Here is a 15,315-nt window from a genome sequence, read left to right as displayed (position 1 = left end):
GTGACGGAGCTGTCCTCTCAATAAGAAGGGTGCCAGCGAGCCTTGCTCTCGCTTACGGCCACACACCCTTGAGCACGCCTGATCTCGTCTGATCTCGGAAGCTAAACAAGGATGGGCCTGGTTAGTACTTGGATGGGAGACCGCCTGGGAATACCAGGTGCTGTAAGCTTTTAAGCGCAGGAGGCGCCCTATCCCCGCTTGCTCGCTCATTCCCCTGTTCACACGTGCAGTGCGGCTTGTCCGTCTGTTTATTTGTCAGCTTTGGCGAGACACGGGTGCTTGTGTATTAGCGTGAGCGTTTTTTATTCTGATCAGGAACAGTTTAACAAGTCCGCAAAGGATCGAGGAAAGGTTTATCGCCAGCTGAAAAGAGACACAGCGCTTCGGCTGTGGAGACTTGTTCGGCTGGCGTTCGGAGTGTCGCGTTTTTCAGAATTGTATTGAGATCGTTTTCCACAGAGCTCAGATGTCAAAGCACAGCAGCAGCTGTCCACAGCGATCCTCTATAGCGCCCTTTCTCCCGCAGCTCCGTCCTCATTGGAAGGAAGCAAGAGTGAAAGGCTGAAGTGAAATAGAGCGGGGACGAAGGCAGTGAAGAGAGAGAACGTGGGAAGAAGAGAAAAACGCAAGGGAAAAAAAGCAGCGTCATAAAAGAGGTGACGGAGCTGTCCTCTCAATAAGAAGGGTGCCAGCGAGCTTTGCTCTCGCTTACGGCCACACCCCCTTGAGCACGCCTGATCTCGTCTGATCTCGGAAGCTAAACAGGGATGGGCCTGGTTAGTACTTGGATGGGAGACCGCCTGGGAATACCAGGTGCTGTAAGCTTTTAAGCGCAGGAGGCGCCCTATCCCCGCTCGCTCGCTCATTCCCCTGTTCACACGTGCAGTGCGGCTTGTCCGTCTGTTTATTTGTCAGCTTTGGCGAGACACGGGTGCTTGTGTATTAGCGTGAGCGTTTTTTATTCTGATCAGGAACAGTTTTACAAGTCCGCAAAGGATCGAGGAAAGGTTTATCGCCAGCTGAAAAGAGACACAGCGCTTCGGCTGTGGAGACTTGTTCGGCTGGCGTTCGGAGAGTCGCGTTTTTCAGAATTGTATTGAGATCGTTTTCCACAGAGCTCAGATGTCAAAGCACAGCAGCAGCTCTCCACAGCGATCCTCTATAGCACCCTTTCTCCCGCAGCTCCGTCCTCATTGGAAGAAAGCAAGAGTGAAAGGCTGAAGTGAAATAGAGCGGGGACGAAGGCAGTGAAGAGAGAGAACGTGGGAAGAAGAGAAAAACGCAAGGGAAAAAAAAGCAGCGTCGTAAAAGAGGTGACGGAGCTGTCCTCTCAATAAGAAGGGTGCCAGCGAGCCTTGCTCTCGCTTACGGCCACACCCCCTTGAGCACGCCTGATCTCGTCTGATCTCGGAAGCTAAACAGGGATGGGCCTGGTTAGTACTTGGATGGGAGACCGCCTGGGAATACCAGGTGCTGTAAGCCTTTAAGCGCAGGAGGCGCCCTATCCCCGCTCGCTCGCTCATTCCCCTGTTCACACGTGCAGTGCGGCTTGTCCGTCTGTTTATTTGTCAGCTTTGGCGAGACACGGGTGCTTGTGTACTAGCGTGAGCGTTTTTTATTCTGATCATGAACAGTTTAACAAGTCCGCAAAGGATCGAGGAAAGGTTTATCGCCAGCTGAAAAGAGACACAGCGCTTCGGCTGTGGAGACTTGTTCGGCTGGCGTTCGGAGAGTCGCGTTTTTCAGAATTGTATTGAGATCATTTTCCACAGAGCTCAGATGTCAAAGCACAGCAGCAGCTCTCCACAGCGATCCTCTGTAGCGCCCTTTCTCCCGCAGCTCCGTCCTCATTGGAAGGAAGCAAGAGTGAAAGGCTGAAGTGAAATAGAGCGGGGACGAAGGCAGTGAAGAGAGAGAACGTGGGAAGAAGAGAAAAACGCAAGGGAAAAAAAGCAGCGTCGTAAAAGAGGTGACGGAGCTGTCCTCTCAATAAGAAGGGTGCCAGCGAGCCTTGCTTTCGCTTACGGCCACACCCCCTTGAGCGCGCCTGATCTCGTCTGATCTCGGAAGCTAAACAAGGATGGGCCTGGTTAGTACTTGGATGGGAGACCGCCTGGGAATACCAGGTGCTGTAAGCTTTTAAGCGCAGGAGGAGCCCTATCCCCGCTCGCTCGCTCATTCCCCTGTTCACACGTGCAGTGCGGCTTGTCCGTCTGTTTGTCAGCTTTGGCGAGACACGGGTGCTTGTGTATTAGCGTGAGCGTTTTTTATTCTGATCAGGAACAGTTTTACAAGTCCGCAAAGGATCGAGGAAAGGTTTATCGCCAGCTGAAAACAGACACAGCGCTTCGGCTGTGGAGACTTGTTCGGCTGGCGTTCGGAGAGTCGCGTTTTTCAGAATTGTATTGAGATCGTTTTCCACAGAGCTCAGATGTCAAAGCACAGCAGCAGCTCTCCACAGCGATCCTCTATAGCGCCCTTTCTCCCGCAGCTCCGTCCTCATTGGAAGAAAGCAAGAGTGAAAGGCTGAAGTGAAATAGAGCGGGGACGAAGGCAGTGAAGAGAGAGAACGTGGGAAGAAGAGAAAAACGCAAGGGAAAAAAAGCAGCGTCGTAAAAGAGGTGACGGAGCTGTCCTCTCAATAAGAAGGGTGCCAGCGAGCCTTGCTCTCGCTTACGGCCACACCCCCTTGAGCACGCCTGATCTCGTCTGATCTCGGAAGCTAAACAGGGATGGGCCTGGTTAGTACTTGGATGGGAGACCGCCTGGGAATACCAGGTGCTGTAAGCTTTTAAGCGCAGGAGGCGCCCTATCCCTGCTCGCTCGCTCATTCCCCTGTTCACACGTGCAGTGCGGCTTGTCCGTCTGTTTATTTGTCAGCTTTGGCGAGACACGGGCGCTTGTGTATTAGCGTGAGCGTTTTTTATTCTGATCAGGAACAGTTTTACAAGTCCGCAAAGGATCGAGGAAAGGTTTATCGCCAGCTGAAAAGAGACACAGCGCTTCGGCTGTGGAGACTTGTTCGGCCGGCGTTCGGAGAGTCGCGTTTTTCAGAATTGTATTGAGATCGTTTTCCACAGAGCTCAGATGTCAAAGCAACGCAGCAGCTCTCCACAGCGATCCTCTATAGCGCCCTTTCTCCCGCAGCTCCGTCCTCATTGGAAGGAAGCAAAAGGGAAAGGCTGAAGTGAAATAGAGCGGGGACGAAGGCAGTGAAGAGAGAGAACGTGGGAAGAAGAGAAAAACGCAAGGGAAAAAAAGCAGCGTCATAAAAGAGGTGACGGAGCTGTCCTCTCAATAAGAAGGGTGCCAGCGAGCCTTGCTCTCGCTTACGGCCACACACCCTTGAGCACGCCTGATCTCGTCTGATCTCGGAAGCTAAACAAGGATGGGCCTGGTTAGTACTTGGATGGGAGACCGCCTGGGAATACCAGGTGCTGTAAGCTTTTAAGCGCAGGAGGCGCCCTATCCCCGCTTGCTCGCTCATTCCCCTGTTCACACGTGCAGTGCGGCTTGTCCGTCTGTTTATTTGTCAGCTTTGGCGAGACACGGGTGCTTGTGTATTAGCGTGAGCGTTTTTTATTCTGATCAGGAACAGTTTAACAAGTCCGCAAAGGATCGAGGAAAGGTTTATCGCCAGCTGAAAAGAGACACAGCGCTTCGGCTGTGGAGACTTGTTCGGCTGGCGTTCGGAGTGTCGCGTTTTTCAGAATTGTATTGAGATCGTTTTCCACAGAGCTCAGATGTCAAAGCACAGCAGCAGCTGTCCACAGCGATCCTCTATAGCGCCCTTTCTCCCGCAGCTCCGTCCTCATTGGAAGGAAGCAAGAGTGAAAGGCTGAAGTGAAATAGAGCGGGGACGAAGGCAGTGAAGAGAGAGAACGTAGGAAGAAGAGAAAAACGCAAGGGAAAAAAAGCAGCGTCGTAAAAGAGGTGACGGAGCTGTCCTCTCAATAAGAAGGGTGCCAGCGAGCCTTGCTCTCGCTTATGGCCACACCCCCTTGAGCACGCCTGATCTCGTCTGATCTTGGAAGCTAAACAGGGATGGGCCTGGTTAGTACTTGGATGGGAGACCGCCTGGGAATACCAGGTGCTGTAAGCTTTTAAGCGCAGGAGGCGCCCTATCCCCGCTCGCTCGCTCATTCCCCTGTTCACACGTGCAGTGCGGCTTGTCCGTCTGTTTATTTGTCAGCTTTGGCGAGACATGGGTGCTTGTGTATTAGCGTGAGCGTTTTTTATTCTGATCAGGAACAGTTTTACAAGTCCGCAAAGGATCGAGGAAAGGTTTATCGCCAGCTGAAAAGAGACACAGCGCTTCGGCTGTGGAGACTTGTTCGGCTGGCGTTCGGAGAGTCCCGTTTTTCAGAATTGTATTGAGATCGTTTTCCACAGAGCTCAGATGTCAAAGCACAGCAGCAGCTCTCCACAGCGATCCTCTATAGCACCCTTTCTCCCGCAGCTCCGTCCTCATTGGAAGAAAGCAAGAGTGAAAGGCTGAAGTGAAATAGAGCGGGGACGAAGGCAGTGAAGAGAGAGAACGTGGGAAGAAGAGAAAAACGCAAGGGAAAAAAAAGCAGCGTCGTAAAAGAGGTGACGGAGCTGTCCTCTCAATAAGAAGGGTGCCAGCGAGCCTTGCTCTCGCTTACGGCCACACACCCTTGAGCACGCCTGATCTCGTCTGATCTCGGAAGCTAAACAAGGATGGGCCTGGTTAGTACTTGGATGGGAGACCGCCTGGGAATACCAGGTGCTGTAAGCTTTTAAGCGCAGGAGGCGCCCTATCCCCGCTTGCTCGCTCATTCCCCTGTTCACACGTGCAGTGCGGCTTGTCCGTCTGTTTATTTGTCAGCTTTGGCGAGACACGGGTGCTTGTGTATTAGCGTGAGCGTTTTTTATTCTGATCAGGAACAGTTTAACAAGTCCGCAAAGGATCGAGGAAAGGTTTATCGCCAGCTGAAAAGAGACACAGCGCTTCGGCTGTGGAGACTTGTTCGGCTGGCGTTCGGAGTGTCGCGTTTTTCAGAATTGTATTGAGATCGTTTTCCACAGAGCTCAGATGTCAAAGCACAGCAGCAGCTGTCCACAGCGATCCTCTATAGCGCCCTTTCTCCCGCAGCTCCGTCCTCATTGGAAGGAAGCAAGAGTGAAAGGCTGAAGTGAAATAGAGCGGGGACGAAGGCAGTGAAGAGAGAGAACGTAGGAAGAAGAAAAAAACGCAAGGGAAAAAAAGCAGCGTCGTAAAAGAGGTGACGGAGCTGTCCTCTCAATAAGAAGGGTGCCAGCGAGCCTTGCTCTCGCTTATGGCCACACCCCCTTGAGCACGCCTGATCTCGTCTGATCTTGGAAGCTAAACAGGGATGGGCCTGGTTAGTACTTGGATGGGAGACCGCCTGGGAATACCAGGTGCTGTAAGCTTTTAAGCGCAGGAGGCGCCCTATCCCCGCTCGCTCGCTCATTCCCCTGTTCACACGTGCAGTGCGGCTTGTCCGTCTGTTTATTTGTCAGCTTTGGCGAGACATGGGTGCTTGTGTATTAGCGTGAGCATTTTTTATTCTGATCAGGAACAGTTTTACAAGTCCGCAAAGGATCGAGGAAAGGTTTATCGCCAGCTGAAAAGAGACACAGCGCTTCGGCTGTGGAGACTTGTTCGGCTGGCGTTCGGAGAGTCGCGTTTTTCAGAATTGTATTGAGATCGTTTTCCACAAAGCTCAGATGTCAAAGCACAGCAGCAGCTCTCCACAGCGATCCTCTGTAGCGCCCTTTCTCCCGCAGCTCCGTCCTCATTGGAAGGAAGCAAGAGTGAAAGGCTGAAGTGAAATAGAGCGGGGACGAAGGCAGTGAAGAGAGAGAACGTGGGAAGAAGAGAAAAACGCAAGGGAAAAAAAGCAGCGTCGTAAAAGAGGTGACGGAGCTGTCCTCTCAATAAGAAGGGTGCCAGCGAGCCTTGCTCTCGCTTACGGCCACACCCCCTTGAGCACGCCTGATCTCGTCTGATCTCGGAAGCTAAACAGGGATGGGCCTGGTTAGTACTTGGATGGGAGACCGCCTGGGAATACCAGGTGCTGTAAGCTTTTAAGCGCAGGAGGCGCCCTATCCCCGCTCGCTCGCTCATTCCCCTGTTCACACGTGCAGTGCGGCTTGTCCGTCTGTTTATTTGTCAGCTTTGGCGAGACACGGGTGCTTGTGTACTAGCGTGAGCGTTTTTTATTCTGATCATGAACAGTTTAACAAGTCCGCAAAGGATCGAGGAAAGGTTTATCGCCAGCTGAAAAGAGACACAGCGCTTCGGCTGTGGAGACTTGTTCGGCTGGCGTTCGGAGAGTCGCGTTTTTCAGAATTGTATTGAGATCGTTTTCCACAGAGCTCAGATGTCAAAGCACAGCAGCAGCTCTCCACAGCGATCCTCTGTAGCGCCCTTTCTTCCGCAGCTCCGTCCTCATTGGAAGGAAGCAAGAGTGAAAGGCTGAAGTGAAATAGAGCGGGGACGAAGGCAGTGAAGAGAGAGAACGTGGGAAGAAGAGAAAAACGCAAGGGAAAAAAAGCAGCGTCGTAAAAGAGGTGACGGAGCTGTCCTCTCAATAAGAAGGGTGCCAGCGAGCCTTGCTCTCGCTTATGGCCACACCCCCTTGAGCACGCCTGATCTCGTCTGATCTCGGAAGCTAAACAGGGATGGGCCTGGTTAGTATTTGGATGGGAGACCGCCTGGGAATACCAGGAGCTGTAAGCTTTTAAGCGCAGGAGGCGCCCTATCCCCGCTCGCTCGCTCATTCCCCTGTTCACACGTGCAGTGCGGCTTGTCCGTCTGTTTATTTGTCAGCTTTGGCGAGACACGGGTGCTTGTGTATTAGCGTGAGCGTTTTTTATTCTGATCAGGAACAGTTTTACAAGTCCGCAAAGGATCGAGGAAAGGTTTATCGCCAGCTGAAAAGAGACACAGCGCTTCGGCTGTGGAGACTTGTTCGGCTGGCGTTCGGAGAGTCCCGTTTTTCAGAATTGTATTGAGATCGTTTTCCACAGAGCTCAGATGTCAAAGCACAGCAGCAGCTCTCCACAGCGATCCTCTATAGCGCCCTTTCTCCCGCAGCTCCGTCCTCATTGGAAGAAAGCAAGAGTGAAAGGCTGAAGTGAAATAGAGCGGGGACGAAGGCAGTGAAGAGAGAGAACGTGGGAAGAAGAGAAAAACGCAAGGGAAAAAAAAGCAGCGTCGTAAAAGAGGTGACGGAGCTGTCCTCTCAATAAGAAGGGTGCCAGCGAGCCTTGCTCTCGCTTACGGCCACACCCCCTTGAGCACGCCTGATCTCGTCTGATCTCGGAAGCTAAACAGGGATGGGCCTGGTTAGTACTTGGATGGGAGACCGCCTGGGAATACCAGGTGCTGTAAGCTTTTAAGCGCAGGAGGCGCCCTATCCCCGCTCGCTCGCTCATTCCCCTGTTCACACGTGCAGTGCGGCTTGTCCGTCTGTTTATTTGTCAGCTTTGGCGAGACACGGGTGCTTGTGTACTAGCGTGAGCGTTTTTTATTCTGATCATGAACAGTTTAACAAGTCCGCAAAGGATCGAGGAAAGGTTTATCGCCAGCTGAAAAGAGACACAGCGCTTCGGCTGTGGAGACTTGTTCGGCTGGCGTTCGGAGAGTCGCGTTTTTCAGAATTGTATTGAGATCGTTTTCCACAGAGCTCAGATGTCAAAGCACAGCAGCAGCTCTCCACAGCGATCCTCTGTAGCGCCCTTTCTCCCGCAGCTCCGTCCTCATTGGAAGGAAGCAAGAGTGAAAGGCTGAAGTGAAATAGAGCGGGGACGAAGGCAGTGAAGAGAGAGAACGTGGGAAGAAGAGAAAAACGCAAGGGAAAAAAAGCAGCGTCGTAAAAGAGGTGACGGAGCTGTCCTCTCAATAAGAAGGGTGCCAGCGAGCCTTGCTCTCGCTTACGGCCACACCCCCTTGAGCGCGCCTGATCTCGTCTGATCTCGGAAGCTAAACAAGGATGGGCCTGGTTAGTACTTGGATGGGAGACCGCCTGGGAATACCAGGTGCTGTAAGCTTTTAAGCGCAGGAGGAGCCCTATCCCCGCTCGCTCGCTCATTCCCCTGTTCACACGTGCAGTGCGGCTTGTCCGTCTGTTTATTTGTCAGCTTTGGCGAGACACGGGTGCTTGTGTATTAGCGTGAGCGTTTTTTATTCTGATCAGGAACAGTTTTACTAGTCCGCAAAGGATCGAGGAAAGGTTTATCGCCAGCTGAAAACAGACACAGCGCTTCGGCTGTGGAGACTTGTTCGGCTGGCGTTCGGAGAGTCCCGTTTTTCAGAATTGTATTGAGATCGTTTTCCACAGAGCTCAGATGTCAAAGCACAGCAGCAGCTCTCCACAGCGATCCTCTATAGCGCCCTTTCTCCCGCAGCTCCGTCCTCATTGGAAGAAAGCAAGAGTGAAAGGCTGAAGTGAAATAGAGCGGGGACGAAGGCAGTGAAGAGAGAGAACGTGGGAAGAAGAGAAAAACGCAAGGGAAAAAAAGCAGCGTCGTAAAAGAGGTGACGGAGCTGTCCTCTCAATAAGAAGGGTGCCAGCGAGCCTTGCTCTCGCTTACGGCCACACCCCCTTGAGCACGCCTGATCTCTTCTGATCTCGGAAGCTAAACAGGGATGGGCCTGGTTAGTACTTGGATGGGAGACCGCCTGGGAATACCAGGAGCTGTAAGCTTTTAAGCGCAGGAGGCGCCCTATCCCCGCTCGCTCGCTCATTCCCCTGTTCACACGTGCAGTGCGGCTTGTCCGTCTGTTTATTTGTCAGCTTTGGCGAGACACGGGTGCTTGTGTATTAGCGTGAGCGTTTTTTATTCTGATCAGGAACAGTTTTACAAGTCCGCAAAGGATCGAGGAAAGGTTTATCGCCAGCTGAAAAGAGACACAGCGCTTCGGCTGTGGAGACTTGTTCGGCTGGCGTTCGGAGAGTCGCGTTTTTCAGAATTGTATTGAGATCGTTTTCCACAGAGCTCAGATGTCAAAGCACAGCAGCAGCTCTCCACAGCGATCCTCTATAGCGCCCTTTCTCCCGCAATTCCGTCCTCATTGGAAGGAAGCAAGAGTGAAAGGCTGAAGTGAAATAGAGCGGGGACGAAGGCAGTGAAGAGAGAGAACGTGGGAAGAAGAGAAAAACGCAAGGGAAAAAAAGCAGCGTCGTAAAAGAGGTGACGGAGCTGTCCTCTCAATAAGAAGGGTGCCAGCGAGCCTTGCTCTCGCTTATGGCCACACCCTCTTGAGCACGCCTGATCTTGTCTGATCTTGGAAGCTAAACAGGGATGGGCCTGGTTAGTACTTGGATGGGAGACCGCCTGGGAATACCAGGTGCTTTAAGCTTTTAAGTGCAGGAGGCGCCCTATCCCCGCTCGCTCGCTCATTCCCCTGTTCACACGTGCAGTGCGGCTTGTCCGTCTGTTTATTTGTCGGCTTTGGCGAGACACGGGTGCTTGTGTATTAGCGTGAGCGTTTTTTATTCTGATCAGGAACAGTTTTACAAGTCCGCAAAGGATCGAGGAAAGGTTTATCGCCAGCTGAAAAGAGACACAGCGCTTCGGCTGTGGAGACTTGTTCGGCTGGCGTTCGGAGAGTCGCGTTTTTCAGAATTGTATTGAGATCGTTTTCCACAGAGCTCAGATGTCAAAGCACAGCAGCATCTCGTCACAGCGATCCTCTATAGCGCCCTTTCTCCCGCAGCTCCGTCCTCATTGGAAGGAAGCAAGAGTGAAAGGGTGAAGTGAAATAGAGCGGGGACGAAGGCAGTGAAGAGAGAGAACGTGGGAAGAAGAGAAAAACGCAAGGGAAAAAAAGCAGCATCGTAAAAGAGGTGACGGAGCTGTCCTCTCAATAAGAAGGGTGCCAGCGAGCCTTGCTCTTGCTTACGGCCACACCCCCTTGAGCACGCCTGATCTCGTCTGATCTCGGAAGCTTAACAGGGATGGGCCTGGTTAGTACTTGGATGGGAGACCGCCTGGGAGTACCAGGTGTTGTAAGCTTTTAAGCGCAGGAGGCGCCCTATCCCCGCTCGCTCGCTCATTCCCCTGTTCACACGTGCAGTGCGGCTTGTCCGTCTGTTTATTTGTCAGCTTTGGCGAGACACGGGTGCTTGTGTATTAGCGTGAGCGTTTTTTATTCTGATCAGGAACAGTTTTACAAGTCCGCAAAGGATCGAGGAAAGGTTTATCGCCAGCTGAAAAGAGACACAGCGCTTCGGCTGTGGAGACTTTATTAATAAGGCCCCTCAGTAGTTGAGATCTCTGTTATACCCATCTAGAAACATGCAATCAGCATGTTATTGCTGAAGCAATAGTCACAACATTATTCCACACCTGGGTGAGATGCGGGTTATGATGACAGTCATGCTTTCTACACCTTATACTGAGCTCAGAAATGGACCAAGCGGACATCTCACGAGCAGATCCCTCCGCGTATAAGAAAGGCAACTTGTCTCAGCAAAAATACCACGGATTCACATCCAAAATATGATAAAAAGGCAAAAACCCCACACTTGGAATGCAAACGTACCCTAAAAAGGAAACACGGTTTTAAAACGAACTTGATTTTCCACTGGAGAAACCTTTTTATGGACACACATCGCATCTATTACACATGTAGAACTAAATATAAAGATAAAACTTAATATAAGAAGTCATGACATATCACACATGACGAAGTCTGGTCCAGAATAAACAGTTTACACTGACCCACCTTAATTTACCCTGGTCACTCACTTCTATTAACTGTTTAACTGGGTAACAAATTAATATTTGTTTCAATTTGGGATCTACACCTGGGAGCCCTGAAATGTTGGCCAGAGGGGAGAAGCTGATATTCAGACGTGAGAATATATTAAAATAAAGGATCTGATGTTGTTTTTCACCTGTCTAATCAAAGCTTGTTCAAAAATTATCTGATTATAGGACACACGAGTTTATAATCATACTCATTCTACTTTTTAACCCCGTATATATGCACAATATGAAACGTATATACACTAAATCTCACGTGTGACTCCCATAATATACATTTATTTACGAAAATTAGGAACACTTACTACAATTATCAACCCCCCATGACGAGGCAATATTTCATACCTTTGTTTCTTTGTGGGTTCAAAGTTCTGTCCTGTCGTTTCACACGTAATGTTTTGGTAGTTATCTCAATTTTCCTTTGCAATTATCTCCAAGATCATCATCAACTTTTTGTAAAACGCTATGCACAACTGATATTTAAAGAAAGTCCTGTACCAAAACGTCTTCGTAGGGAAAGACAACTTTTTTTCCTTACGTTAGTCGCTACACGGTTACTCAAAAAATCCATTCACCGCCTTTAAAAAAAAAGTTTCGTTTTTTATTGTGGTTCACTGACATTTCTGTCACAATTCTGAGGGACCCCAAATAAAATTCACTTGCCGGTATAAAGACGCCGGCGAGGATAAGACAGGTATCGAGCCACCTGCGTATCTAGCGGACGTTTAAAATAAAAAAAATGGCGTGTAATGTTGCGAAGGGCTACTGTTTTTTTTATAGTTTGTCGATTGTAAGGGACGTGGGCCGCGACAGAAATACTGGACGGGGTGGGAAAAGGTTTATTGATGGTTTATTGTACCGCAACGGTCACAATTGACTCACCAGCAAAGATGGCGCCGAGGCCACATCGGCTCCCTCCCGCCCTGCCTCGCACCGAAGCTCGAGCTGCGGAGCGCGACGCCAAACCGCCGGTCCACGGGCGCGGGCGCCTGACATAGACGTCATAAACCCTTCCGAGGCGCAGGAATTATAGATCACTGTAGTTTCTTCTGGACCCGGGTTAGGGACAGTGTGCCCTCCGTGAGAGTCTTCTGAGGAAGCCAGTGTCTCATGGGTGTCCAGGCTTGGTACCATCTGTCCATCACAGGACACACAGACACACACACTCACACACCCTGGACAGGACACCAGTCCATCACAGGACACACACACACTCACTCACACACCCTGGACAGGACACCAGTCCATCACAGGACATACACACACCCTAGATAGGACACCAGTCCATCACAGGACACACACACACTCACACACCCTGGACAGGACACCAGTCACTCACAGGACACACACACACACACACTCACACACACACACACACACTCACTCACTCACACACCCTGAACAGTACACCAGTCCCTCATAGGACACACACACACACAACCTGGATAGGACACCAGTCCCTCACAGGACACTCAGACACACACACTCACACACCCTGGACAGGAACCAGTCCATCACATGACAAACACACACTCACTCACACACCCTGGACAGGACAGCACTCCATCATAGGACACACACACACCAGGGCCAGTTTTCCCAGAAGCCAATTAGCCCAAAAGCCTGTCTTTGGACCCGAAGGACACAGGGAGAACATGCAGACTCCACACAGACAGTCTCCCCCCTCTCCGGGTCCAGACCCGAGCCCGGAGCCCTTCCGCGCTGAACCCCTCCGTACAGACGGCCGCACACAGCTCCGTTGTTCCCGATTCCCGAGGTGATCTGTTAAAAGAAGCCGGTGTGTTGCCTCCAGGTGACATTTCCTACTGGAGTCAGGACAGGAGGCTCTTCTGTACACAGAAGGGGGTGGGGGTGGGGAACAAGCCGCCCAGCCCTGTGGTTGAAGCCGATACCCCGGCTTCTCTCCAGACACAGCTGGGTGAGCTCCTCCAGTCAGTACAGGGGGCTCTACTGTACACAGAGGGTGGCGGGGGTGTGGAACAACTCCTTTGTTCGCGGCCTTGGGGCATTCTTGTTGTGAAAGGCGCTATATAAAAAAACTGAATTGAAATTGAATCTTACAGGTTTGGGTTTTTCAGAGATCTTGTCAGAGATCTTGTCTGACGTGCCATTTCAAAAACGTAACGACACTCCTCACGTCCGAGCGCCGCCGGTCTGTGACGTAACATATGCTTACACAACCATGACGGTTTCATCATGGACAGCACGAAAGCCCGAAAAGTGGTTGACGTTTTAATTTGGCAACGCCACGATGGATCCCAGTTTTTTTTTTTATTTTGGAGGCCAAAAAGGACAAAAAAGGAAACGTCCGGAGTGGATCGATGGTCATCTCTGCGGTTGTTCTGATGTTCTGAAAAAACAAAACAAAAAAAACGGCTCGTTTGCCCGGTCGTGTCGTGTTTCCACACCCCACGCAAATCAACTTCTCTTCGCCCCCGGGGGCTCGTCGCCCGCCGCACCCCTCTCACGTGATAGGGGCTTCCCCCGGCTGTGACGTACTTACCCCACCCCCTTCGGCCAACGTCATACCGAAGGTCGCGCTTCGGGCCGTGGCGATGTTGACGGACTGTCTTGTAGCGTGAGAAGGGTTTAAATTTCGACTTAAGGAGTTGGCCATCGTTATATTTCGCGAGGTATCATACGGGGGGAAAAAGAACATTTATATTTATCAACCTACTAGTAATACTGGGTGGATGTCACGTTCCCCAAAGATCAGTGCCTCTCTCTAATAAAGTAGAAACGTGACATTGAACTCCGTTCGAAACGGGAGAAATCACCAGGACACGATACAACTGACGTCCGGAAAAGAAAAAAAGAACTCCTATTCCCATTTGTAATGACCCCGTCGTGTTTTTCCCGGTGTACGCTTCTCTTTCGGAGATCGTTTCTCTCTGGTGTTTTTCTCTCACCTTGCTCAAGACGAAGGGAGAAGAGCTGTACCTTCACGAGTCCGGGTTGTGAAAACTTCTTCTGGCAGTTCAAAACGTTTCGAAGAGACTACAGCGCTACCCTGTTTTCCATTTCTATCGTGTATTATTAGACAGTCATAAGTATCTGTACTGATCACAGAGTCCCCCTCTCACTGCCAGGACTGAAGCCCAGTGCAGCACGAATAATAATAATAATTAATAAGTCTGGACTCTCCACTCAGAGCTCTTCCCAGGTCAGGGGGATCCCCTCCAGCCCCCCCAGTGTGCAGCCCCCACGTGGATGATGCTCCAGTCCGCTCAGCACACAGCAGCTCTCAGTGGGGAGGAGAGCAGAGGGATGGAGCCAGTTCAGAGAGGGGGGGTGATAAGGAGGCCATGATGGGTCAAGACCAGGGGGGGAATCAGACCAGGACACTGGGGTAACACCCCTACTCCTCTCCAGAAACACCCCGGGATTGTTAATGAGCACAGAGAGTCAGGACCTCGGTTTGACGTCTTATCCGAAGGACGGCGCCTGTTTACAGTCCAGTTTCCCCTGTCACTATACTGGGGCATCAGGACCCACACAGACCGCAGGGTGAAAGCGCCCCCTGCTGGCCCCACTCACACCTCTCCCAGCAGCAACCTCAGTTTTTCCCAGGAGTCTCCCCTCCAGGTACTGACCAGGCTTCTACCTGCTGGGCTCCAGTGGGGAGGGGGCTGCCAGCTGGGAGCTGCAGGGTGAGATGGCTGCTGGGCAAACGATGGGTAAAGAGCTTCCTAGGACACCCTGGAGTTCGTGGTCAACTTCCTCCTCTTCAGACGGAGGTGGCTTGAAATCTGTCTCGTTTCAAGGAGTATTGGACACGATGCCCCCCCTGCTTTAGCCCCGCTAACTGGTGGCACGCCGACAACGAGGGCTCTCGGCCTCAATCCATCAACCACAAACTCTCCGGGATGAAAAAGAAAGACAGACTCTGTTCGTTCGTTTCGGGGTGGGGAGGGAAAAAACCAAAAGCTTTTTTTAAAAAACATTTTAATGATGCTTAACAAAAGAACAAAAATTACAATACAGATTAATGTCAAGGGACACCCCCCCATCTTACGATCATCACAGGACCTTAAAATAATACTTAATGATACAAGGTCATGCAGACGATCTGAGGACTCAGGTGGAGATAATGTGAAAGTTTTCCACAGTCCAGTCTGGGGTCCCTCAGCTTCAGTCCAGACTTGGGTCTGGGGTCCCTCAGCTTCAGTCCAGACTGGGGTCCCTCAGCTTCATTCCAGACTGGGATCTGGGGTCCCTCAGCTCCGGTCCAGTCCAGTCTGGGGTCCCTCAGCTCCGGTCCAGTCCAGTCTGGGGCCCCTCAGCTCTGGTCCAGTCCAGTATGGGGCCCCTCAGCTCCAGTGCAGTCCAGTCCAGTCTGGTGTCCCTCAGCTCCAGTGCAGCCCAGTCTGGGGTCCCTCAGCTTCGGTCCAGCACAGACTGGGGTCCCTCAGCTTCGGTCCAGCACAGTCTGGGGTCCCTCAGCTTCAGTCCAGACTGGTGTCCCTCAGCTTCGGCCCAGCACAGACTGGGGTCCCTCAGCTTCGGTCCAGACTGGGGTCCCTCAGCTCCAGT

At 51.5% G+C, this 15,315-nt stretch overlaps 1 protein-coding gene, 7 non-coding genes and 9 pseudogenes across 8 annotated transcripts in view; all 17 read left to right on the top strand.

Moving 5' to 3' along the window:
• LOC148666183 (antigen WC1.1-like) overlaps nt 1-15,315 on the top strand; it is a 648,305-nt gene that overhangs the window by 358,078 nt on the left and 274,912 nt on the right. The gene's annotated exons all lie outside the window — the stretch shown is intronic.
• Nucleotides 51-169, top strand: LOC148666223 (5S ribosomal RNA; annotated as a pseudogene).
• LOC148666222 (5S ribosomal RNA) lies at nt 707-825 on the top strand. The gene has a single exon (XR_015937283.1). It is a non-coding gene; the product is annotated as a 5S ribosomal RNA (ribosomal RNA).
• Nucleotides 1,364-1,482, top strand: LOC148666221 (5S ribosomal RNA). The gene has a single exon (XR_015937242.1). It is a non-coding gene; the product is annotated as a 5S ribosomal RNA (ribosomal RNA).
• On the top strand, nt 2,020-2,138 carry LOC148666220 (5S ribosomal RNA). The gene has a single exon (XR_015938715.1). It is a non-coding gene; the product is annotated as a 5S ribosomal RNA (ribosomal RNA).
• On the top strand, nt 2,672-2,790 carry LOC148666219 (5S ribosomal RNA). Its single transcript, XR_015937282.1, has one exon. It is a non-coding gene; the product is annotated as a 5S ribosomal RNA (ribosomal RNA).
• LOC148666218 (5S ribosomal RNA) lies at nt 3,328-3,446 on the top strand (annotated as a pseudogene).
• On the top strand, nt 3,984-4,102 carry LOC148666217 (5S ribosomal RNA; annotated as a pseudogene).
• Nucleotides 4,641-4,759, top strand: LOC148666216 (5S ribosomal RNA; annotated as a pseudogene).
• LOC148666215 (5S ribosomal RNA) lies at nt 5,297-5,415 on the top strand (annotated as a pseudogene).
• LOC148666214 (5S ribosomal RNA) lies at nt 5,953-6,071 on the top strand. The gene has a single exon (XR_015937281.1). It is a non-coding gene; the product is annotated as a 5S ribosomal RNA (ribosomal RNA).
• LOC148666213 (5S ribosomal RNA) lies at nt 6,609-6,727 on the top strand (annotated as a pseudogene).
• Nucleotides 7,266-7,384, top strand: LOC148666212 (5S ribosomal RNA). The gene has a single exon (XR_015937280.1). It is a non-coding gene; the product is annotated as a 5S ribosomal RNA (ribosomal RNA).
• LOC148666211 (5S ribosomal RNA) lies at nt 7,922-8,040 on the top strand. The gene has a single exon (XR_015938714.1). It is a non-coding gene; the product is annotated as a 5S ribosomal RNA (ribosomal RNA).
• LOC148666210 (5S ribosomal RNA) lies at nt 8,578-8,696 on the top strand (annotated as a pseudogene).
• On the top strand, nt 9,234-9,352 carry LOC148666209 (5S ribosomal RNA; annotated as a pseudogene).
• Nucleotides 9,890-10,008, top strand: LOC148666208 (5S ribosomal RNA; annotated as a pseudogene).

This window comes from Lepisosteus platostomus, chromosome 5, assembly GCF_059453375.1.
Source record: "Lepisosteus platostomus isolate fLepPlt1 chromosome 5, fLepPlt1.hap1, whole genome shotgun sequence".
Classification (NCBI taxonomy): domain Eukaryota; kingdom Metazoa; phylum Chordata; class Actinopteri; order Semionotiformes; family Lepisosteidae; genus Lepisosteus; species Lepisosteus platostomus.
Note: the sequence above shows the minus strand (reverse complement) of the source record. Positions and strands in the feature narration are given on the sequence as shown.